At 43.8% G+C, this 27,196-nt stretch overlaps 1 protein-coding gene across 1 annotated transcript in view; it reads right to left on the bottom strand.

The window, feature by feature from the left end:
• nmbr (neuromedin B receptor) overlaps window positions 1-27,196 on the bottom strand; it is a gene marked incomplete at its 5' end in the record, with an annotated part of 135,023 nt that overhangs the window by 33,680 nt on the left and 74,147 nt on the right. The gene's annotated exons all lie outside the window — the stretch shown is intronic.

Genomic DNA, 27,196 nt, shown 5'->3' with positions numbered 1-27,196 from the left:
GCCCATATCTTTCAAGTAATTCGATTATTTTTTTTGTCAATCCTGCAGCATCGAGCTGGTCTGCAGATTCAAAGTGCAGAAAACTCTCTTTTACAGCTCCTTGATAATAATACCTCAGGACAAAAGAGATCTGTTCCTTCTTTTTTGTGTCTTTAGTTTCATCTACCATTATAGAGAAGACACCACTTTCCTTGACCTCATTTATGATGGAAGAGCGTACCATCTTGGCTAATGTATCCGAAATCTCGTTCTGAATCTGATGGCTAGTGTATTTTGCATTGCGAGACCCTGTCAGTTTCTTTTTTACAAGTGGGTCATGGTTACCAATTGCATCCAATATAGCCAAGAAGTTTCCCCTGCATCACTCGTTTCTCTGTGACCCCTTTGTGAGATATTTTGGGTTGCAGTTAAAAGCAATACTTCAGCTACAGTTTTGATATAGTTACGATTTTCCTGTATGTGTTTACTGTGTTCTTTTGTTAAGGTACTCGTTAAAGATTAATTTGCTTTTTTTCCTCGCTCAAATTCCTTCCAAGCCATCATTGCATTTATGTGAGCCTCTGCCTTTACATGTGCAGCAAATCCTCCGTCTTTGTATGTTGCTTTTTTCCAGTTCTTGTACCCCAACCCTGAAGTAAATACTGAGTCTGTGTTTGGGAGTCCAAAATGCCTGCATGCATAGCAGTATGCAGAGTCTTGGCTCCGCGAGTATTCGAGCCATGTGTGTTTATGGTACCATGCGGCTTGAAAGTTTCTCCTCCTGTCACCCTGGAGTGTTCTAGGAAAGAGCTTCAGGTGTGGCTGGACTGGTCCATCAGCTCTTGATTTGGATATGTCTATTTAAGAAAAGAAAATAAGCAACTTCAAGTATTCATATTGCAGACAAGATTAATGATCAAAATCACACAAGTGTAACTATTGTCCCATTCTACATCTAATGGATGATCAAGGCCATTCATCCTCTTTAAAAAAGTCAAAGACTTGTGAGCATCCATCTAATGGAGACAGACTGACGTGTTTATAGGAGTGAATCAGAACTATTCATGAATTATCAGGCTACCAGGTTGAGGCAAGGCAAGGCAAGGCAATTTTATTTGTAAAGCCCGTTTTTACAAACAGTTTGTCTCAAAGGGCTTTACATGGCATCATAACAACATCCTCTGCCCTTAGACCCTCACATCGACTGAGGAAAAACTCCATGGAAAACCCTTTTAACAGGGAAAAATTGGAGAAACCTCAGGGTGAGCAACAGAGGAGGGATCCCTCACCCAGGACGGACAGACGTGCAATAGATGTTGTTACAGACAAGAAAACAATTTATAGTTTATGACACAGAATGTTAACATAGCTACTGTATCATATCTGGTTTAAGTACAATTCCAAGTTACAGTACCACTGTGTAGGTGTTAGTATACCTGGAGGTCCTCTTGAGCCACTGGGCAGTACTGGGGGCTGCTCTCCCTCACTCTCTGTGTCTGTCTGCTGATGAGGTTCACTAACATCTAAAAATAGAAGTGTCACATTTTAAAGGTGTTTGGATAGTTTTCTAAAAGGTTTTATATCATAGCTTCTGTATGATTTGTCTTGCCAGAACAAACAAGTAGACAAGGGGGTAGCAACACAGGGGAGACAAATGTAAGACTGAATGATTTACTTTGGGGTCCTCTTGATCCACGGCACAGTGCTGGGGGCTGCTCTCCTTCACTCCCTGAGTCTGTCTGCTGATGAGGTTCACTAACATCTAAAAATAGAAGTGTCACATTTTAAGGTGCTTTACAAAAAGGTTTATAACTGTTTCTGCATGATTTGTTTAATAGACAGAATAAATAAGAGGATAGCAACACAAGAGAACCAAACATGTGAATGAAATATTTACCTTGAGGACCTCTTGGGTCACTGGTATGGGTTTCTAAAAAGGTTTTTTTTAATTAATGTAAACTACTTTCATCATGACCTGTTTTTGAACATAACACACTAGTGGACATTGTCAAAGAGGGTAACAGTATGGCCAAGTGCAAGTGTGAGAGAGTTTGTATACCTGGAGGCTGACTTGGGACAACTGGGCACTCACTCTCTGAATCTGTCCCTGTCTGTCCCTTGCTGAAGAAGAAGGAAGCTATATCTGCTGTCTTTCTCTTCCTCTTCGTGCTGCTCTGACATAATACAGTGCACCAATGCCAAATGCAGATCAACAGTACCACCATCATTATAGCTAGTACTTGCAAAGTTAACAAAAAACAAACAATAAAACTGATAGCCCACGTTTACAAACTATAACATATTTATGTTTGATTTAACTTATTTGCGGGAGTTATCTAACACCAATAGATATTCTAGTCAATTATCCTGTTATCAAAATTATTCAAAAAGTAATGAGACTCTAGTTGGAATGACTAATGTGACAACATCGTTTTTTTTTTTTTTTTGCCTCATGTAGCTTACTAAACAGTTTGAGTACGACTTCACCGATGCATAAAGAAGTTAGTATGTTAGATTACTAGCATTTAAACACTTTTACCTGTAATTATCTGTTGTTCAGTCGCATTTCCACAACGCCACCGCCGGTATTCAGTGTTGAGACTCAGGGCGCGTGGTACCAGGATTTGCGCACACAAAAGTGTCCGGTACTGCTGTGGCAGTGCAAGAAAGGTTCTGCATTGCGCGGATGGTTGCATGGGTGCCTGTGGTCAGGCCAGGGGTGGCCAATAGGGTGGCCAGGATTCAGCGTGAGGTGGCCACGGCCCCCCCTGCCACCCTCTGCCTCCGCGGTTGGTGGGCTACTGAAATCATTTAAACTTCGAGGACTCCCCAGTAAACGTTTAATACATGTTAAAACTGTCTTACTGATTTATTCCTGAGTAGACCTCTCTGGCCAGAGACCTTTTGATTTCTGAAGTTTATTTTGTTTGGTTACTTTCTAATTAATCCAATTTAATTTTCATTTATATAATACAACAGTGTTTGTTTTTCTTGAAGTTTGGAGCCCTCCTAATTTTGAATTTTCCTTTTCCCCCAGTGCTGAAGGGCAACGGTGGTGGTGGTCCCTAGTATGCTGTGTGATTCCCCCGTTTAAGGTTTCTTTGTTTGCACATCACCTTTTTGCTGTGTGAGTGGGGTGTTCTCCTTTTTCTTTCGGATGTCACTTCCCCTGCAGAACCCCTCCCCCAGCCGGTAAGCCTCAGCCTGTAAACCCCTTTTTCAGTTGGACTCCTTTATTTTCAGTTGTACCAAATCAACATCGTGCTCATTTTAATAATACAATTGTTTGTGATCATTGAACCCTCCTGCCCTCCCTGAGTGAACGAACCTGAGTGTCCTTTTTGTTGTAGGTAATAAGTTACCTCTATTACGGGTCCTTGGGCCCTAACCCAAGGTGGCGTTGTTGGTATTTGGTGTATAACATAGTAAAAATCCTTGTGTCGCCACACTACTACTACTACTACACTACTACCAACACCAAATGCCGATGGAACCCAAGGGCCTGGGTTGCACAAGATTTCTGCCTAAAAGCCTATTATGGCAGTTTTTTCTTGCCACTGTCACTGTAACGCTTGCCCCTGGGTGATGTTGGGACTTTGAAAATGTATGTGTAAAGTGTGCTGAGATTACTTCTGTTGTGATATGACACGATAAATAAAATTGAATTGATGTTTTGAAGAAGAACTAGAGATTGAGACCATAAACTGAAAAATAACAGTTTTCGGTCAGCTGTCAATCAAAATAACAGTAGAGTCCAGTCCTTTGAATTAAAGCAGTGTTTAAATTTGGTTGAGTTTCATCAGAAATGTAAAATGCTACAGAAGTTATGAATATCTATACAACATCATAAAAATGTGTATGTAAGAGCCAGGACAGGTGCCAAGACTGTGAAAGTCAAAATCTATTTCATGATTATTAGGACCCGAGCGCCGACAACGTCGGGCAGCGAAGCCCTATTGAAACTGTATTGAAATTACTTTGTTTCTTATTATTATTTTTCCGCAACTTTGGTTGCCATTTTGGAGACCTTAACATATTCAGAAGTGTGCTCTACAAAAAAGCCTCTTGGAGCACAAAAGTCCGCCTACCGAAATTTTCCGCCATTTTGAATTTTGTGAAAAACACATTTTTGCTCATTTTTCCTAAACCGTAGATTCTCACCAAATTTGCTGTGCCTCATCATTAGACCAAGCTGGTCAAGTCCCATCAAAAGCTTTGTAAAATGTCGTTGCGTTCAACAGTTATTAGCCAATGAACATCAGAGGGGCGGGGCTCTAGAAATCAATACACATAACTCCATAACCTTTAATCAGATCACCACGAAACTTGCAGTATATGTTGACATATCTACCTGGAACATATGCTGAAAGTTTTATTAAAATCGACCACTCGGGGGCGCTACAGTAAATCAGCCATTTTGGGCCATTTTAGGCCATTTTAGCCAATTGTAGACTTTGTATTTTAACGAACTCCTCCTACACCGTTGATCCGATTCATGCCAAACTCGCTGAGACTGTTCTAGAGGCCTCAACGATGCAAAATCATGGCAAGGTCTTACATTAGTCAAAGGGTGTGGCCAGGACGGCGTCCTCAACATGGACGAATTTCATGCTTTGACCACAAAAATCTAAACTGTTATAACTTTAATGTACATTGTCTGATATGATCAAAACGTTACATGTTTGTCAAGAGTACCACCCTGAACACATCTGCACTGCAATATTCACTCATATTTAGAGCGCCACCTACTGGCGATAGAAAGTGTTAAGTTTAATACTTCAGCGAACTCTTCCTAGCAGCATTATCAGATTCACCTCAAACTTGGTCATCATGTACTCAACTATTAAATGATGAAAATGTATCAAAAGGTCTTACATAAGTCAAAGGGCGTGGCCAGGGTGTTGCGTTTTGCCAGTGTACAGGAAGTCGTTGTGACTTCAGCATAAAATGTCCAATCTGCTCGAAACTTGCAGGATATGTTGATATCTCCGCCCGGAACATATCCTGAAAGTTTTATCAAAATTGACTACTGGGGGGCGCTACAGTTAATCAGCCATTATAGGCCATTTTGAAGGGTTTGTATTTTAACAAACTGCCAAACTCGCTGAGACTGTTGTATAGGCCTCAACGATGCAAAATCATCAAAAGGTCTTACATAAGTCAAAGGGCGTGACCAGGACGATGCCATGAACGCGGACGAATTCCATGCTTCACAATACTCTAAACTGTTATAACTTCAGTGTCCATTGTCTGATCTTTTTCAAACTTCTCATGTTTGATGAGAGGCCCACCCTGAACATGTCTGCACTGCAATATTGACTCACAATCGGAGCGCCACCTATTGGCGACATGAAATGTCATCTTTTTACACTCGTATACGGTCACAGTGTCGTGGAACTTTGCACCCCAGTTGAGCACGACAACTTCAATCGTCTGATACGGTGATCGATGCGACGATTCAGGCAAGGGACGACCGGCTACGTGGCAATAGCCGGGGACGACGCGTGCCGTGGCTGGGGCCGGGGACGACGCGCGCCATGGCGGTGGCCGGGGACGACCCGCGCCGTGGCGGTGGCCAGGCCAGGCGGTCCGACACGTCAGGCGGTCGTAGCACTAACCGAGTTACGTGCCATGTGAGGGCCCGTTATCACTGCTCGCAGTTTTAATTACTGTTATTTTTCATTTATATCTATCCTTTAAGCAGTCAAATTTTATTATATTTCTTTTTAGAAGTATAAATTCAAGTTAGTAAAGAAGAAATTGTGTAAAATTGTAGTTACATACTGTATCTTGTGATTTTGTTCTCTGGTTTATGTGGGATAAATTCAAGCAACCAAATAATAAAGAACATGAAAAAGAAACATGCAGGAACTGGGCAAACTGATGAATATAATATTATATGATTGAAAGCTTGAGATAAACTGATCTTGTGAGTTGTTTTGCCAACAAATTTTGACATATCACTTATCCAATGTTTCCCTGGATAACCTGGGCTTCCATACTACCAGTCACAGTTCTCTAGATTAGTTATGGACTTTTTTAAACTCTTGACTGCTGTGCTGATCCACTAGAACACCACATGTTTTATTGAATTGTCTGCTGCAGGCGTTTAGCTTCTCCACCAGCCATAAACATTGATAAGCTAAAAATCTGATGACTTACTGTAGTTTCAGCTGTCTGGAGAATGTCAGCTGTATTTTACCTCCAACATCTGCTGAACATTATAAATCCTCCTCCTAATTTACAACTCTATAACTGTGATTGGCTTCAGTGTCTTTTTTTTGCTTTTAATTACACACAAAGACATGGTTCAAGATCCACGGTTCAACATCCACCTCCAGAAATAGAATGAATATACCAAATTAAACATCTATGTTTCCAGTGCAGCAGGTTGTGCGCATAATAAAATAGATCCCTACATCACATCTTCTGTTTTTGCCATGTTGTTTTCTTCCATTCATGTTATCCCTTGTGGGTTTTATGAGTTCACTGTGGGGTTGAATTGCTCTTAATTGCTTTTTAAAGTCGTACACTATCCAGTAAAAATCAATTCACTTTGACGGCAACATGAATTACAAATGACTTATCTATCAACTGCCATTAATTAAAAAATATCTACTATTGGCAAAGAAATGAATGTTTCAAAAGCCCTGGATACAGTCAAGCAGCTTGCTGGCAAAATGATCCATTTAATACCTTGCCCATAACAAGCAGCTATAAACTCCAAAACCTTTTTTTTTTTTTAGTCTTTCCACTACATGTCAACATTCCCCCACTCACACACACATTCATAGTGATACAAGAGGCCATCTGCCCATCAGGATCTAATCTAACGCATTCATGCACATTCTCACCTGCTTGGAATGACTTAGACATGGGAACTGGAGGATTGAACAGCCATTACAAAAATGGTTTTGGTCTCTGCATCTAATCATTTTTATATAACTCACCTGTTTCAATTATGTTCAGGCTTAAACATAGCCACTTTGAATGACAGCAGGGTGACAAGCGGCTGTCGCTTTCAGAGTTCACATTCTGCAGCAACACTGACATAAATCTATGTTCTTATCAAAGTTGTTACTCAAGGACTATTTTTTTTCCAAAAAACACAGATATAGTTATTTCATGTCTTTAGACATGATACATATCCAGAGAATCCCAGAGTCTGGGGGAGAAGGCAGGCCGCATATTGGCTGAGACTGTACTTCTGTTCTAAGCAACCTCTGGCTCTTAGAGCCACCTGATATCATTGTAATCCCCTGAACCAGAGGAATCTAATGTCACTGTTTGAGCCATGCCATTTCATGGAGCTCTATTTCAATGTTTTGGGGGTAATTTATGTAACATGAAAATATTTAGATAATTAGTGTTTTGAAGTAAATGCCTTTGCAGACTGAGGGGTAGATTTACTGGCTGGCACAGTTTGTGCTGCGTTTATTTTTGTGAGTTTGCAAACAGTGCATGCAGTGCTTCCTCATTTTACGTATTATTTAACAAACCTGACAGCCACCGGGTAAACAGCGCATACTCCGCCCTCCAGCGTAATTAGTGTGCCTCTAAAAGAGCAATGAATGAGCCCGCTTGTAACAGGGATCTTGAAATGACAAAAAGAAAGCACTAAAAAGCATATAAAGCAGCGAACCAAGGAAACTGTAGCGTACAACAGGGCACAGTTAGGATAACCGTTCAGGTCCACCAGAAATGAATGCCTAGTAATGTGCATTAAAATGAGACCAAATAATGGGCAGCTACAATAACTGGTTTGCACAATTAATGGAACGGCCAGAGCAGAAACCAAATGACGTCGCCACCAACAAGAGATGAACGACTACGGACACATCCAAACCTGAGACATCCAGACCTGAGACATCCAGACCTGTGACATCCAGACCTGAGACATCCAGACCTGAGACATCCACGCCCTTGACCACTCGTGTTCTCAGAAAAATAAAAATACACCATTCACTAAAAAGTGATAAAGAACACAAAAACGGAATTGTTCTGCGTTGATTATTTATTTTCTCACTTTTATTTACAATCAATTACAATATATCAATGTTGATGAAGTCCAGTAAATGTATTACTGCATGGCTGCTTAATATGTAAAGGCAGGAACACACCGGCCCAACCGTTGGACGTCTGAAGCGTTTGGAGAGGCTCGGACGAGGTCGGGAACACATATGTTTGGTGTGTACAGCTGCGTCGGAAGCTTTCGGAGCCGCGCGGACGTTGTCTGATCAGACTGAGCATACGAAGTCTGAGGAGGTGGGCTGTTGGACGTCTGAGCCATTGGATACTCTGATTGGCGGTGTGCTAGCGAATCAGAGTATCCAATGGCGGTGTGTGGGCGGGGCGGAAGTGACGATGGTAAACAACATCTCCGTTTCTCCGTATTACTCGTTCCCTACTGAGACGACGTCTTTGTAAAATAATGAGCCCGAGAGCACACAACGCGAGTGTCACCCTAGCCAGAGTCATCTTTCCAGAAATGCCAAGTATTTAGTCCACAAAGGTCTTCTCGAGTCGAACGAATACTGAACCAAGACTGTGTGTGCATTGTTTTTATCTGCACTCCGTTCCGTCATTTCCTGTTTTGGAGTACTGGCATGAGACTAGCGCCACCCGCTGTTAAGGAGGCTTATTGCATCTCGCGCAAGCGCAGAACGTACACGCTGCTGTGCTGTCGAAGCACGTCGAAGCGGTGTGTACAACTCAACTTTTCTGCCGAACGGGTCAGACGAGAGGCAACAGAGTGGGCGGAGAGTGGTCAGATAAGGCAGTTGGACGTCTGGGCGGTGTGTGGGGGCCTTAACAATGATTTCTGGTTTAGACCTGCTTTTAAGAGGTGGAGAATTTCCGCTGCAGAATAGAGGTGAGGGAGATTTTGTGATCGTCTCACTTCTTGAAAAAAGCAAGAGCTGCGCAACAGTTCAATCATGGAGATGGTAAATGGTCCTCATTTATATAGCGCTTTTATCCAAAGCGCTTTACAGTAATGACTGACATCCACCCATTCACGCACACATTCACACACCGGCGGCGGAGTCAACCACGCGGGGCGACAGCCAGCTCGTCAGGAGCAATTAGGGTGAGGTGTCTTGCTCAGGGACGCCAGACACTCAGCTAGAAGGAGCCGGGGATCAAATCTGCAATCTTGCGAGATTGTGGTCTTCTTTCTGATGTGCAGCCCCAGTTGTGCTGCAAACTGGACCACCATCATCCTGGAGTCCACCGGGACCCGATCAGGATAGTTGCGCAGCTCCCTTTTTTTTATCTTCCAAGAGTGAGACCATCACATCTTCCTCAATGCAGGATGATTCAGTTTATTTTCTACTATCCCGATCAGCTCCAAGTGGACTTCAGGAGGTCCAGTTTGCAGCACTACTGAACCACACATCAGAAAGAAGACTGGCAATCTCTGTGGTCCAACGGACCCTGAACAGCGTCTGCAGTACATCTGTACAGCATAGTCTGTCCTTCATCTCCGCATCTTAACTGTTTGTCAAACAGCACCTTGCTTTGAGCGGACAAGCTTGTCTATTGCTATTTGGGATCTTTGTAGCTCTACAGTGGCTCGGAGTGGTCAAACAACTCTCTAAACACAGCTGCTCGACTGCTCGACTGCTCGACGCAGAAATGGATGGACCAAAGTTTCGGGTGTGGATGTGCAAACATGACTGACATAATGTGAGGTCGTAATTATTTTTCAACGTGGGACAATTTCAGACAGAAATCTGACTCAGTGTGCAAAGGCCTTTAAACTCCCAGTAAACAGTCAATGTGGCCAAGAAACAAGGACACCGTCTGAGTAATATGTATAAATTGTACCATAAATGTTTCTTTTACTGTATTTCACGGTACCAGTTGTAGTGAAGTGGTAGAAGAGTATTCAGCCATTCAGTTGCAACATTATCCATAGATATAGCTTATAACGGTGCGGTTGCCTTTGAAATGTTGATTTTATTACTCGGTGAGAATCAAAATCTAATTTCTTCTTTCATTGCTTTCGTAATATATGGATGGCAGGAAGTGAAGTGAAAAGGAAAAGAGGGGCTGCTTCAATCGTTCTGCTTCAATCGTTCTCCCGTCGGAGGGGGGAGAACGACGGGAGGGGGGGCCCGCATGAGTCGGGCGCGGCTGCTGGTGGGCTACCCGTCTCTGTGCTGAGTGCGCAAGTCCGACGGTGCCGCTTTAGCGGGGGAAACGAGTGCAGCGTCTACAGGTGGGGTTCGGCTGGTCGCGTCGGCGGACCCTCTTCCTCCGCCTCAGGGTACCCGCTACCTCAGTCCGTGAGCCTCCCCCCACCAGGAGCCACGTCCCTCGCTCCAGAAAACTCACTCATCACTCAGGTACGGGTCACGCCCAACATATTTTCTTACTAATTGTTTGTATCGTATTCTAGAAACTGGCTCTATGGTTTCCTCCATAGACGTAGTCAGCATTTTTACTTCCGGACAGCCATTTGGAAATTGCGCCCCCTTAACGTGTTATCACAATCACGTGACTGAAACCAAGCTATTGTTTAGTTTACTACTAATTTAGTAAAGATTAGTTTACAATGGATTCATATTCCTTAGCTTCTTACATTTCAGAGCAGACCAGATATATCCATAGCCCTATGAGGAGCTTTTTACTATTTTATATTAAAAAAATGGATGTAGCAGCTGGGTGTGTGTGTGTGTGTCTGTCTGTCTGTCTGTCTGTTTCAGTCTTATCTCTGGGAACATAATGAATTAGCTATTGTCTCAGATAAGCCAGTGGGCGTGTTTGCTATTGATATGGGCAACTGCAGTTAATGTAGCAATTGGCTTCCAACCTCTATAGATGTGAAGATGGGCCCACTTACTCCTAACCCACTGAGAGTGCCTTCAATTTTGACAAACAGGTTAGTTCAGTTAGATTTAGAGAAGGTAATTCATGTTATTATTACTACGTTTATTATTATAATTATAATGTAATATTATTATTACTAGTTTCTTTTCAAATATGTAAAATACCATATATCCCCAAGCATTGTGGCTGTATGGCACTGGCAAAAAAAAAACAAAAAAAAAAACAGAACAACAAAATCAGATGTCAATGTATTTATTTTTAGACATGGACCAAAAAACAGTCTGGCTGAATTGTTGGATGGCGGTCACAGGACAGTGTCGTGGACGCTACCCGTGCTGCGCCCGCCTCTTGTGGCGCAAGTTGAGACACAAGCGATTGACATTCAAAGCCATCGGTCTCTCACGTGCGGTCGTGGAGTGCCTGCGGTCACACGGCAGCGCCGCAGCCGCCTACCTGTGCTGCGCCCGCCTCTCCACCTCCACCTCCTCCATGTTCCGTGATGTCCCTTGTTTATAACTCATACCAGCTAGGCAGCTACGGCGTTTCGCAGGCAGCTTCAGCTCTCGCGTTGTTTTAGAGATGCTGGTGTAATGCCGCATACCGCTTCAAAGTCTTGCGATACCCGATCCATGACTCTGTAACCGATTCATCTAGGAATTCATTAATAATTCGTATCGATTGAGGAGGCTGCTACTGATGCAGCCGTATCTCTCACTTGTTGAACCGAATATCCGGTCGCATCGGTTTATCGTTTACAACCCTAGTATCAACCAGTCGTTGCTTTGTCGCCTGCAGCTTGTTCAAAACACAGCTGCTCGACTTAGTGGGAAATAAAAGCGTGACCACATTACACCAGTTTTGGCCTCACTCCACTGGCTCCCTGTCTGCTTCAGGCTTAATTTTAAACGTTTATTTGTTTTTAATGCTTTGAATGGGCTGGGACCTCTTTACTTAGCTGAAATGTTACATTGTCACACTCCAGCTAGAGCACTGAGGTCAGCAAATCAACTGCTGCTGGATGTCCCAAAAAAATAAAAACAAGAGGTGCCCCGAGGCTTTGGAATAGCCTGCCCTCATATTAGATCGGCCCAGACCTTAGATGTTTTTAAATATTTATTGAAGACCCACTGACTTGTACAGCACTTTGATCAACCTTTCTGTTATATTACTTGAACACCTCATAACAAACTGATAGAAATTAATAAATTAAATGTTCCAACATACATATGGCCATTTCCATGGAGAAATCAAGAGTTTTATCTAATAACGGGGGCTAATAATTTGTACGAAGGGTCCTAAGGCAAGATACTAAACCCCAAAAAGATTACATCCTGATGGGCAGGTAGCTCCTCTTCCATCAATGTATGAATGTGTGTGAATGGGTAAATGTAGACATTTAGTTTAAACAGAGTCACATATATTTTCAGTATATTATTGTAAATAATGGATGCCTCTGGAACAGATGGAGATGAGGATGGCCCCTACAGTTACAGTACAAAACAAATGTCTGATCATCAGAGTGTTTTTCTCGTCTCTGATGATCCTCCTCCTCTCTCAGCTCTCAGCATCATGAGGTGATTCACCGTTTCACCGACTCTCCATTAACCCTGAGTTCATGGAGGTCAACATCGCGGAGAAATGTCCTTTCAGAGCTGCAACCTCACCACCTGCAGCAGCACTCTGCTTTCTGTGGCATTGAGATGACTTTCTCTTCACTATTTGGTTTTTCGGGTGACACCAGACAGCAAGAAAGAAAAAAGACATAATGACTACCTTTATCTACTGCAATTCCCTCTACTGTCACTGCCAGGAGCAAGGGAGCATTTGTGGTGTCTTAGAATGTGTTCATTGTATGTTTTGTTTTTATTAGGGCTGTCAAACGATTAAAAATGTAATTAATTAGATTTATCACGGGGTAAACATTCATAAATCTACCTGAAAAATTCCAGTTTTCTCTGTATAGTGTTGTGGGAATAGAAAGATAAATGACAGATGGTGGATATGCATCAGCATGTGAAGCCTGTAGAAATAGAGATGTACCGATATGTTTTGTTGAAAACAAGTACTTAAATATCAGTACTTGCCACTACTGTACTGATATGAGTACTTAATAATACCATTGCAGTTCTAACAATAACTTTGAAAACATTCTTTTGTGTTTTCCTAATACAAACAGAGCAGTGGTTACAGTAGAGATATTAATAATTAACTGTTTAACCTGCTGTCAGTTACACAAGCGTCATGTTGAAGGGCAGAACAAACTACAGCCATATTAATCCACTAAAAAAACAAAACAAAACGGTACAATGGTGTTTCTTTTCAACTGTTGCTCAAAGTTTAGACCCGAATGTTCATAAAACTAGGCCGAACGTGTATTTTAGTGCAAATATTAATGTTTAGAAATGGGTTTGAACTTTTTGGGGCTCATTTAACACGTGGGACAAGAAGAATTAAATGCTTTATATGATCATAAATCCATCCGCGGTGTGGCAATGTTTATAGTCAAATGAAAGGGGAGAAGCTACTATACCGACTTAAAATCCATGGGTACCGACGGCCACGTCATCGTGTTGCAGAAAGCTTTTTGGAAAAGCTTTCTGCAACACGCAACTGTTTTATTTGTGTTTTTCCACCATGGCAAAGAACATTTACACCACCGTGAAGGACATGGCGGAGATTTCTGCTGAGATACAGCGGCAATCAGATGTCACATTTACAGTTTCTCCGTACTCGGACAGCAGCAGTGATGTCGGCTCACCAACATGCCCATGTACCGGCAGGACAGGTTCGGAAACAGAGAAGGAGACGGAGAAGCAGATGCAGGCTATAAAGACATGAAAACATCCATTTACTGCTCCAAGTGCTATGTGTCACTATGTGGGTTTTACTCTATATTTGCTTGGATATTTTTTTTTTATTTATAATTGTTTAATTGCACACTGCCATTGGTCTATTACTTTTTTGTTGGTATAATGACACTACTCCATTTGGAGACAAAATTATACATTTTGTTGTTTTTTTTAATACATTTTATTGATGAAGCAAGGTACATTTCATATCCAAAAGCTCCAGTAGATGACAGTAGACTCCTGAAGTGTGGACAATAGCTGTATTTTCCATTTGGAAGTGGAAGTAACCCAAATTGAGTTTCTGCCTGGTGGTCTCCTGACTAAAGGCTTTGCTCAAATTCTATCAAATGTGGTACATTTGTAGTAAAGGAGTTGCTGAAGATGATCAGTTGCATCAGTGTCCCTGGAATCATTGTTAGCATGGTGTTTTCCTCTGTCAAATAGGGGAAAACAATAGGCGAGGACAGAAATTTCACATTTCTCCTTTGATTTATTCCAATTTACTCAGGTACATAGTAACAGACACAATGTTTTGGACACTGGGAATACATTATCTAAGACACCAAGAACATGCATATGAGCCATATTATTGTGGAGCAATTCTTCATTTACTTTGGGTATGTCTTTTTAGGCATTTGTTTCTGAAACTATGGCAAGGACTTAACAGGTTAAAATAAATATTAAAGTTAAAAAAGCTAAGAGACTCAGAGCAGCAACTTCTCTCTTAAAGATGACTAGTGCTGGTCCACCTTAAAGGTCAGCCCGCCTTAAGTGTCCCTGAGCCGGAGCAGCCAGAGTTGTTGCTAACTTCATGTTGATCTCCAATAATTGTTCTAATTCAACTTCTTTAGTCTCCTTTATTACTGCTACCCTTAACTCGCTGAAATCTTGACGGATTTACAAATGGTGTGGTTTATTACCAACATTATTAATGTGGCTATGATTCAGGATGCTTGGACATGTTGAAATTGCAGCTTATGAAAGTCCATTATAAGTATGCAGTATCAGAACTACATCTCTGATGTTTATAAAAATTCAAACCATTTGAAAATCGGTTGAAAATTGAGCAAGCTAAGGTTATTTCAATAGTATAATGCACCTATAGACATTCATGTTATGAGTGGGTGTGCTGCCTGTGGCAAGATGGCCGCCATTGGCCAGCAGCATGGGTGAGTCATTAATCTTTATATGTGTCTATGGACAGAACAGCTTGCCGCCCAGCACACAATCACAGAACGTCATCACTGTGCGCTCCCTACACTGCATGAAAAGTCGGATTTTCGTCCCTGTAAACGCCCGAAAATCTCCCTAATTTTCGGGAGTTAACGACAATTTACAGGCTGCGAACGCCGCGTTTCTGTGCCGAAAATTGTCGGAAACGAACCACAGCGAAGGCTCTAATTAGCATATGAATAGCGGCGAAACCCCGCCTGGCGAGAGATGGCTTGAATATCCTCACTCAGGATTGGATGAAACCACTAGTTTTAAACAAGTATAATCGCTCGTGATTGGTTGGCAGATCTGGTCATTATAAATGTAAAGCCAACCCACGTTGGCAGATCTGTCACTATTGGTCAACCTGATGAGTCATTATAAATGTAAACCCCACCCCCATTGGCAGATGTGTTACTATTGGTCACACTGGGTCTTTTAAACAAGAATAATCACTAGTGATTGGTAAGCAGATCTATCACTATATATATATATATATATATATATATATATATATATATATATATATATATATATATATATACACACATATATATATATACATATATGTTTATATATATATATATGTATATTTATACATATATATACACACATATATTTATTTTTATTTATTTATATATTTATAAATATAAATATGAATGAATTTATTGAGGAAAGGAAAAATTGCCAGGAGGAAGTATTCAAAGAAAGAGCTTTATTGACAACACAACACACAACTGTACAAATTTGCCCACACAACAAATAAATGAACTGGCGACATTCTGTCAGAATTTGGTCAATTTTACAGCCGCCTGCGGTGCGTGGCCCTGTACTTGGGAGTCTTCTCTAATCGCGACTGTAGAGTCGCACAGAGCTCGGTGAGCTCCTGGCTACGAGAGGATGGAGGTCGCACAATCCATCCAGACACCCCGCCAACGACGCCGTCCTCCTCATCAGACATCATGTCTGTGGTGGCGCACTTCCAACGGTCCACCTCATCGCCAGCAAGCACACTCCGTCTCGCTTCCAGCAGCTGTAAAACAATCAATAAAGACAATCAGTACTGCCCGATGCACTGCGCATGGACACAACACATCTATTAATGCACCTGAAAATAGGTTTAGGTAGGTTTGGTCACATTGACCAAAAACGGATCCAATAAGTCTTACCCTCTTTCTCCTGGAACGACTCCGAGCTGACGTCTTCACAGCTTCCGCCTGCGATGCGAGATCAGGCTGTGTGTGTCTGAAGCTCCTGCGTACCGTTTCATAGTATGTCTTACAGGCAGCTGGAAAACAATTAAATGAGTGGTATGAATAAGAAAACTTAAGTCACAGTAAAATTAAAACAAGGAAGAAGAAAACAGTAAAAGTTACTTACACACAATGGCGTCACTATCAGCGTCATAGAAATCCGGACTTGCGGACAAAGCTCCGAGCAAGTAAGAGGTCACAGCTTCGTTATGAGGCGAGGTTCGTCTGTGAAAACAAAATGAACAGTTAAGATCGGTATCTACTGTTAACGCATCTTTTTCCTTATACAGCAGAATGAAAGCATATTCTTTAAATCGTACCCTTGCTCCGGTTCGTAGCGCCTACAATTCGTCTCCGAGTTGTGAAGACGGCGTACTGCTTCCTGTAAAAGACCAACAACATACACTTAACAAAGCAACTTAACGTTACACTGGTTCCTCTCTCTTGTTCTTTTACAAGGCTACTATGCTACTTTTAGCTTGGACTATTAGCTTTTAAGCTACTTTTAGCTTGGGCTTGCTTTGCTAATTTTAGCTTAGCTAGCAGTCACCGAACATATTCTTACCGCAATCATCCTGACAGTCTCCAGCAGTCCTGGATATAAGAATTCTAACATTTAAACCACATTTTCTTAAGTGAAGCCTCTCAGAGCAGCATCCCTCCTGCTGGTGAACGTGAACGTCTCCGCATCGTTCCCCCCACTGAATGAGGCGCCCGGTGCACGGCGTTATTAATCACCGTTAGTAAATATATAACCACGGTTTAACATAAGCACTATATTATTAGTTAACGTCGGTAAAAACGGCACAATTTCCGCTTCGCTTGCGCTCGCTAACCCCTAAATGGTAAATTACTGTCAGTAGGCTAGCCGGCTGGACCTTCGATTTGTAACGTTAACGTACAATGCCAACAACAATAAAGTAACGTTCATTATCAATACGATTTAAAAGTCAGCTGGAAACATAAAAGTCATGTTACAGTATACTTACATGTGTACGCGGTTTGTGTCGGGCTCCTCGCCAGAATCACCGCAGTCGTCCGCCATTATCCAAAACTTGTGAAGTCAGACGAGCCGCAATGCATTTTGGGAAGTTGAGTAGATTTAGCATGGTCCACTGTACTCAGAAATTCTTGCCAATGCAGTATACATCCGGGCATTTCTCGCGTGCACAAATTCACATACTATTGTATGTGAACGCACTACGGACTCAAATTTACGTCACAATTAAGTACGAGTAGGACGTTAGTATGGCATTTCGAACACAGCCGAGATCTATGATCTATGAACCCATCCTTGACCCTCTAGCAGAACTACGACCAGCCATTATAAAGCAGTTTATAGTTGTTAATGTTGTGTCAAAAGGTACTGCATTTAAACATGTTATTGCGCAAGTTTCCTGGCTTCATCCCCATCCGGACAGACATTTTTATGGAAAGCCAATAGAAGTTTGGAGCTTGCAGGGAACAGACACGTCATACCTAGCATAATTTCTGCCTGTTGAGCGCATTGCTGGGAGATGTGTGGTTAACACATCCACTGTGCATTTAAGCAAGACCAAAGAAAGGGTCACTGTAGTCATGCCACTATGCACAGTGGTTGAGCTCTAGGAGACTGTGATGTTGTTTGCATGAATGTACATTTTACCTTTGTGGCAAAGCCTGATTAAAAGTAATTGTTGAAGAAAATTGTTTTGTGTATCTTTGAATGAAGATGAAATGAAGTTATATCTTTGAATGAAGATGAAATGAAGTTAACACCTTTCAGAAAAATGTCACCTGGGGGAAAACTCCCCCTGTCAACCCATCAGGTACGACCGAGCCAAGGTGGCGTACCTGATGGGTTGTCTCCGGGGGGCTGCACGCAGCTGGGCCACAGCGGTGTGGGAGCAGCAGTCTCCGCTTGTTTCCTCCTACCCCGACTTCACAGCAGAGATGAGGAAGATTTTTGATCATCCCGTCCGGGGGAGAGACGCTGCCAAGAGACTGATCTCCATCCGCCAAGGTGCCAGCTCTGTCGCAGAATTCGCCATCCGATTCCGCTGCCTCGCCAAGGAGAGTGGCTGGAATGAGGAGGCACTCCAGGGGGCCTTTCAGAACGGCCTCAATGAGACCCTTAAGGATGAGCTGGTTTCTCACCCGGAGCCCGAGGGACTGGATAACTTGATTGCCTTGACCATCCGCATAGACAACCGCATCCGTGAGCGTCGGAGGGAGAAGACGGGTAAGGTAACTCCTCCCACTACACCATCAACCTTACCTTGTTTTTCTCCCCCGACTGCCTCTGTTCCTCAGTGTCCTCCAAATCCCGAACCCATGCAACTGGGCCGAGCCAAACTCTCGCCAGAGGAGAGGCAGCGCCGGTTCAATTCCCGGAGCTGTCTGTACTGTGGCCAAACCGGGCATTTTCTACTCTCCTGTCCACTCCGCCCGGGAAAAGGGCCGGCTCAGCAGTAGTGGGGGAGTTACTGTTGAGTCATAGTAGTCAGTCTCCTTCCAGACCCCAGATCAATGCCTCCCTCATATGGCAGGACCAGACATTACCCTTGTGTGCTCTCCTGGATTCAGGGGCTGAGGAGAGTTTTTTAGACAGCAAGATGGTAGCACAGCTGGCTATAGACACTGTACCACTGGAATCGCCTATAACTGCCAGAGCTCTAAATGATAGATTTCTTACCCGTGTGACTAACAAGACTGTGCCCGTCCTCCTCAGAGTCTCAGGTAATCATCAGGAGATGATTAGTTTTCATGTCATAGACTGCCCCAGCTCTCCCCTGGTTCTCGGCTATCCCTGGTTGAGGGCACACAACCCCCAACTTGACTGGTCAACTGGTAAGGTAATCTCTTGGAGTAATTTTTGTCACGCCAACTGTCTGCATTCAGCCCCTGCTCCTGCCTCGTCTTTACCGCTATCAGTTCCTGAGCCAGCTGACCTGACTTCTGTACCCCCAGTTTATCATGACCTGGCCCCTGTTTTTTGTAGACATCGTGCACTATCATTACCACCTCACCCGGCCGTCGACTGCGCTATCGACCTGCAGCCGGGCGCACCGCACCCCCGCAGTCGCCTGTACAACCTCTCTCGTCCTGAGCGGGAGGCTTTGGAGGAGTACATCCGGGACTCCTTGGCTGCAGGCCTCATCAGACCATCCTCTTCCCCGGTGGGTGCAGGGTTCTTTTTTGTGGGAAAGAAAGATGGCACTCTCAGACCTTGTATTGATTTCCGGGGACTAAACAACATAACCATCAAGAATACCTATCTTCTGCCACTAATCGATTCTGCTTTTTCCCCTCTTCATGGAGCCAAGATATTCACCAAGCTGGAACTGCGAAACGCTTACCATCTCATCCGTGTCAGGGAGGGGGATGAGTGGAAGACCGCCTTCAATACCTCTCTGGGACACTTTGAATATCTGGTGATGCCGTTCGGTCTAACAAATGCTCCTGCTGTTTTTCAGACCTTCATAAATGATGTGCTCCGAGACATGGTCGGGCGGTTTGTGTTTGTCTATCTGGATGATATCCTCATCTTTTCACCTAACCTTGAAACTCATCAGCAGCACGTCCGTCAGGTACTCCAACGACTGTTGGAGAACAAGTTATTTGTCAAGCCTGCCAAATGTGAATTCCATGCTTCCACTGTGTCCTTTTTGGGCTATGTCATCACACAGGGGCAGGTGAAGATGGATCCCGCTAAGGTTGAGGCAGTATCTGAGTGGCCTGTCCCCACTACCAGAAAGCAGTTACAGAGGTTTTTGGGGTTTGCCAATTTTTACCGGCGATTCATCAAGAACTATAGTCGCCTAGCAGCCCCTCTCACAGCTCTGACCTCAACCTCTCGTCAGTTCCACTGGACTACACAGGCTGCGAGTGCGTTTCAAGAACTTAAGGGCCGCTTCACCTCTGCTCCCATTCTCACCCAGGTGGATCCAGATCTTCAGTTTGTGGTCGAGGTGGATGCTTCCGAGACTGGGGTAGGAGCCATTCTTTCTCAACGTTCTCCCACTGACCATAAACCGCATCCTTGTGCGTTTTACTCTCACAAGCTGTCCCCCGCAGAAAAAAATTATGATGTTGGAAACCGGGAACTCCTCGCAGTCAAACTGGCACTGGAGGAGTGGCGCCATTGGTTGGAGGGAGCCAACCAGCCTTTCATTGTGTGGACGGACCACAGGAACCTGGCCTACATCCAGACGGCTAAGCGTCTTAACCCACGACAAGCCAGGTGGGCCTTGTTTTTTGGAAGATTCAATTTCACCTTGACTTATCGCCCTGGTTCCAGGAACACCAAGCCAGATGCCCTGTCCCGCCATTTCACAGCTGATGCACCTCCGGAATCAGATCCCATTCTACCCCCATCCTGCATTGTGGCCTCCTTGACCTGGGACATTGAGTCCCGTGTGTGCCGCGCCCAGCAGAATCAACCCGATCCAGGTAATGGCCCCCCCAACTCCCTTTTTGTTCCAGAGTCGGTCCGCTCTGAAGTCCTCCAATGGGCCCATTCAACCAGACTTACCTGTCATCCCGGGGTGGGCCGTACTCTGGCCTTCCTTCGGCGGCGCTTCTGGTGGCCGACCATGGACAGGGACACCAGGGACTTTGTTACTGCTTGCCCGGTTTGTGCCGCTAACAAGACTTCAACTCAACCCCCCTCTGGTCTACTCCGCCCCCTGCCTGTACCCAGTCGTCCATGGTCCCATATAGCCTTGGATTTTGTGACCGGTCTTCCCACATCGAATGGTAACATGGTAATCTTAACTATTGTTGACAGATTTTCCAAATCAGCCCATTTCATTCCTCTGGCCAAACTCCCCTCCTCAAGAGAGACTGCTGACCTTCTGGTCTCTCATGTGTTTCGTTTTCATGGTATCCCCGTTGATATTGTGTCGGACCGAGGCCCCCAGTTCATTTCACGGGTATGGAAAGCTTTCTGCTCTGCTCTTGGGTGTTCTGTTAGCCTTTCCTCAGGATTTCATCCACAGACCAATGGCCAGACCGAGCGAGTCAATCAGGAGCTGGAAGCCGCCCTTCGCTGTGTGGTCTCTACTAACCCCTCCCGGTGGAGTTCTGAGCTGCCATGGGTGGAGTACGCCCATAACTCCCTCACCAATGCCTCTCTAGGTATGTCACCATTTGAATGTTGCCTTGGATACCAACCCCCCTTGTTTCCAAGTCAGGAGGAGGAGGTGGCCGTGCCCTCGGTCCAGAGCCATCTGCGCCGCTGCCACCGCACATGGAGGACAGCCCGGGCGGCACTTCTCCGTGCATCCAATAGAGCCCGGACCTATGCAGACCGTCACCGTGCTGTGGCTCCGGTTTACACCCCTGGTCAGAAGGTATGGCTGTCATCTCGGAACATCCCCTTGAGGGTGGAGTCTAAAAAGTTGTCCCCACGTTTCATTGGGCCATTTGTAATTGATTGTGTTATCAACCCTTCTGCTGTCCGGTTGAAGCTCCCCGCATCTCTTCGCATTCATCCTACCTTTCATGTGTCCCAGATCAAGCCTGTCCGCTCGAGTCCTCTGTCTCCCCCCACTGTAGCACCTCCTCCTCCTCGGCTGATCGATGGTCACCCTGCATATACAGTTCAGAGGCTGTTGGATGTACGACGCAGGGGAAGAGGCTGGCAATACCTTGTGGACTGGGAGGGCTATGGGCCAGAGGAGCGTGCCTGGATTCCTCGCCGGCTCATCTTGGACCCCTCCCTCATTCGGGACTTCCACGCCCGCCACCCTGACAGGCCCGTTCGGGCGCCAGGAGGCGCCCATAGGAGGGGGGGTACTGTTACAGCTACTGCTTGTGTGTGTGTGTGTGTGTGTGTGTGTGTGTGTGTGTGTGTGTGTGCAGGCATAGTGAGTGATTGCAGGTGTGCTGAGACAGAGCAGAGCCCCATCAGCTGCATCCCATCCTGCAATCACCGAGGCTACTTCTCCTCAGCCCTGCCACATGCTCGCTGCCAGATCGTAGCCACTGTTCCGTCAGTACCCTGCTCGATTCTAGCATTGGATAAATTTAAGAAACTAGACACCTTTTTTGACTCTGTTTTTTCCTGCTCCAGCACCTGCCTGCCTGCCTGCCTGCTCTGCTCCCCGGCCCCGCTCACTTCCACCAGCCTCCGCCTGGTAACACCCCTGCCTGCTCCTTCCTCAGCCTGCCCCCCCTTCAAGGACACCCCCAGACCCGCAACTTGCCTGCCGTTGAACCTTTTCAATAAAACCTGTTAATTCCACCTGAACTCCTGTCTGTCCGCATTTGGGTCCTCACCACTGTCCCGTTAACAGTTAAAGCCTCCCCTAGGATTACGGGGAGGGGGGTCATGGGGGGACAACTGCCAAGCAAGGCCCACGTCAATTCCCGGCAATTTACGTCAGTTTTCGGTGTTTCCTGCAAATTGCCGTTTGCAGTCGTAAACCTGAACTTCCACGTCAAGTTACAGGGCCGCTAACTGACGAAAATCCAACTTTTCATGCAGTGCTAGTTACAGGTAGATGACTGGCTACCGTAAAGTCTAGAATAAAGGCGCCAACAAATTTAACTTAACTATCTCCCCTCGCTTAAGAAAAATAACAGATATTATAACAGTCATTTGTTTGTTTAGTTATGAACAATCACTGCCCAAGCTTCCACTTTCCATCCTTCAGCACTTTCAGAAGCAGCAGGGAAGAAGCTCCTATTTTTGTCAGTCTGCCAGTCCTTTGTAGCTGACCAGAGGACATGTTGGATCCTTTTGCTTTGGATGAGTTCTTTAATGCCACTTATTTCTAATCTCAGTCGTTTCTCTGTCACAGATTCGGTGGATTTTGATGGCATCCATAAAAGAGTAGTTGTCTGTGACATATCTGTCACTACCTACCGACCGTGACCCTGGTCTCCTTCATGGTATGTCTGTGAATGTAGTTTTTGTATTATACTTCTCCCTCTTGTTGTGCCTGCTGTGTGCTTGGTGCGTTTTGGTTTGGTGTCCGTCTCTGTGTTCTGCTTTCCCCCCACAGTATCTGTAAGCCACTGGTGGGCGTGGTCACTGGAGTTCCTGCCTACACACCTGGGGCCTGTACAACGAAGCAGGATTTGGGCTTAGAGAGGTAACTTAAGCGTTAACCCTGGGTTTTCCATCCTATGACGCTGGTTCACTTCTTACCGGGGTAGATTGCCATGGTAACTTATGCTGTGGAGCTAACCTGCTCCGGAGCAGGTTATGTTCCTGATAAGAGATCAACGTGGACAAAAACACTGCCTACTGACCAATCAGCTCTCTTGGTGCGCAGATAAAAAAAAAGAAGCTCGGTGGATCGTGAGAGGGTCTCGTAGGAGAACTATAGAGTGTTCAGAGACCAGCTTAACCCTTTTGTCTCTGTCTGACGATGTGGAAAGGATTACTTGTCTTTGTCAGCGTACAGCCTACTTACCACTTTGAGTTATGTTTTTATTAGTGCTGTCAATCGATTTAAAAAAATTAACTAATTAATCACACAATTTGCCGTAATTAATCGCAATTAATCGCTTTCTTTCCTATTAAGAAAAAAGTATGTTATAATGGATATTTAAATGTAAAATGGTGGAATTTATGTAGAATCAACACAAAGGAAGTATTTAAATTCAAATACTATCAAGGCCATCAAAATTAACTGTCAGCTTGAAAAAGGCATATTTCTTATATGCACTAACGGAACATTTCAAAAAGGTCCACAATAGAACATGCAAATATGGGAAAAAGAACAAGGAAATATTCTGCTGAAGTCAGAATGATAAATCCTTTTCACTCCATAGAACAACAATTCAGCTTAGTCCTCCTTTACATTCAGCCAGTTACTGAGACAGACCAGTCTGTTTACATTGTCAGAGGACAAAGCAGCACACGCCACATCTAGTGTTTCTCACGCAGACAAATTACCGGGATAATTTAAAAACATTCCTCGGCTGTCCCTCGCCACGATCCCCCCCCCCCCCACAGCCTCAGCCAAAATCTTACGCTGAACTCCGTTAAAAACGAATGGCTAACGGCTTTGCGGCACACGTCGTAAACAAAACACAGCTGCATTAATTTCGTTAAAAAAACGAAAAAATATTTCAGAATTAACGCAAAGATTAACGTGTTAATTTTGACAGCACTAGTTTTTATATTTATTTTATCTGCTCCCAAGTCTGTTTTACACCGCCGGGATTGCAGCTGAAAGAATTAGGCTGATATTGTCATACACGTTATAAGAATACATTTAAGCAACACATTCATTCTTTTAAAGTTATATTTTTGGCCTTTTATTGCGGAAGGACATTGTGAGAGTTACAGGGACGAGAGAAAGCGACGACATGATTTAAAAGACGGCCGGAGGGCAGGTTCGAACCAGGGACCACTGCAGGGAGCCTCGGTACATGGGGCAGTAACTCTAACACTGAGCTATCAGCGCAGTTAACGTGCCCTTTCAATCTGTCAGATCTACTAGTGTCCTTAAGTTGGGGCAGTCATATTATACTACTACTAATACTATTACTACGACTTACACATTCACACAGTCCGCGAGTTTTTGCCAGCTGTCCTTCCTGCATTTGGCAGATGAAACTGTTGCCTTTTGCCTGTATTATATATTTAACGCTGCCGTAGACTGATCCATGTTTGTGATTGGTCAAATGCAGCAAACGCCGCCTCTTTCATGTGCACGCGCTCATAGCTCGACAGGGAAACCCTGGGTTGACTTAACGAGTTGATAACCAGCTTCGTGTGACTGCTTATCTCCGATTGCCTTTGTTAGGGTTACTTAAGCTGGATCTCTGAAAGATACCCTGGGTATGTTAAACTCACTTCGTAGTACAGGCCCTGCGGTTCATCACACCACTCAGCACAGCTGCTTGTTAGGGTTACTTAAGCTGGATAACTGGAAGATACCCTGGTATGTTAAACTCACTGTATAGGCCTTCAGTATCTTAAGCTATACTAACCCCAGTGGCAACAGTCCAATGTGTATTGGTTTCCTGTTTCAGGAAAGACGGTTGTTACCGGGTGGCACACCCATCATCCTGAAATCTATTTCATGGAAAGAGTCAACTTCTCCAAGAAGCTTCAGGAAACTACATTTTTTGAGTTCCTTTTCTCTAAGAACGCCTCGATAAATGTCATAAATGAAACATCCCATGGTGCATTTTTGTGTTCTATAGTTGTATTGTAAAATCATAAATTTACGTTAAAGTATCTAACTAAAGGAGACTGAGCTGCTGCTGAAATGTGATCCTGAATAAAAACAAATATTTGGGAGCAGCACTTAAAGGAGTTTGGTGTTGCTGTGATGATGAGCTGCACGTTCTACTGAATATTTAATCCCTGAGATACAGCAGCAGCTCCCAGCTGCTCCTCCATCATTGATCAGGTCCACCAATGTGACCTCTCCTCCATCTGTGTAGTCGGAGCTTGTGTAAATGGATTACTCTCTCCAGCTGACACTCCACTAAACCTCCCTGGTAGCTCACATATTTACTGAGGCAAAGCAGCAGTGAGTGTGGGAGGTGAAGGTACTTGATCCTGTTTAATTGTTCAACTTCTAGACTCTTTTTCTCTTGCAAAAGGAAGATATTACAGATGAATTTAGCCTATTTAATCTACTTATTCTGTTGTGTGCATTCATAATTTCTATACATAAAAAGTTTGTATGATTGAGAACAATCCATGTAGTCTAACCCAGAACTGATTAATGTGCACTGTCCCTGCAAAATTAAATAAAACTTAAACTTCAGGCTCAGATTTGACTGTATGGCATTTTACCCTAACCTCCACCAGCTCCACCTTCATCTAAACTTTAGTGACAGTCCATCCAGATCAATAACCTCCTCAATGCTGAGGAGTCAAATAATACAACCTGGTCAGTGATGCTTGCTGTCTGACACTGACACTGGGGGAGAGGGGTGGAGGAGGAGGAAGAGGGTAGGCAGAGAGGAGGAGAGCAGGAAGAGAGGAGAAAAGGAAACAAGGAGATGAGAGGAGAGCAGGGGGAGAGGGGTTGTTATAAGAATTTTGTATAACCTCATGTCTTAAAGTTTTCTTTGTTCAGGTTACAGCTTTATGTGTTGAACTGTTTATTACTTTAGTATCCCCATTGCTGACCTAAATGTTATCAGAGGCCTGGTAGTCATGATGTCGTGTTCTACATGAAGGTTAACTGTCAGTGACGCGTTATCTCCTGTGCCTTTAAAAGACTCAAGTCACAACAGTGATTTGAGCACTTCCTCTGTAGCATCCTCACACGTTGTTGCATTGTAACTGCTCCTCTTGTACAAGATTAAAGTCAGACGTCGGCTTTACTTATGTCTCCGATATCCTCCTTGGGTGAATTTATTCGTTTACGGGAAAATTATTTTAACAGGGGTGGTGGAGGAGGAGGAGAAGCAACAGACAGCATAAAGAGAGAGATGGTCCACACAGGGAGGGGAGGAGGACAGATCTAACAAACACAGGACTTTAGTTCAGGAGACCGCTGTTAATGTCCTGTGTCAAACTAAATTAAATTGTGATATTTTGTCACATTGCTCTTTTCCTAAACTCACTGTGTCATTTACAGTCTGTCATTTTGAATACGAACACACCATTATAGAATCAAACATTTTATATCAGGTAAAACATGTTGTTTGTGCTGGAAGACAGATCCCTCTGAGCTTACTTTATGTTTAATGATTTTTTGGAAACATTTTTTCCATATCTGAATTGATTGAAAGGATGGAGATGTGGAATATAGTTTTGAGCTATATAATATTTTGATTGACTTAAACAGACACATAATTTGCTTGCTGTTACCACCTATGACCATAGGTGACACACAACCAGCTTTATTTGGCCAAGTATGTGTACCAATTTGACCAAAAACATTTTTGCATCACTCTAGATTTATATACATTAGGAAATTAAATGAGAAAAAGTAATAAATAAAAAGTCTATATACAAGTCAAGTGTTCTGTAAATAGTAAACAAAACAAATGGAGCAAATAAATCAATACTGTAGGGATATAAATAGACTGGACAGTATTTTACATATAAAGATATCTCTATACTCTATAAAATGTGAAGATTTTATATTGACAGATGATGTACAT

This window comes from Eutrigla gurnardus (genome assembly GCF_963514095.1).
Source record: "Eutrigla gurnardus genome assembly, chromosome: 16".
Taxonomy (NCBI): domain Eukaryota; kingdom Metazoa; phylum Chordata; class Actinopteri; order Perciformes; family Triglidae; genus Eutrigla; species Eutrigla gurnardus.
The sequence above is the reverse complement of the archived record's forward strand: the minus strand, read 5'-3'. Positions and strand labels throughout refer to the sequence as shown.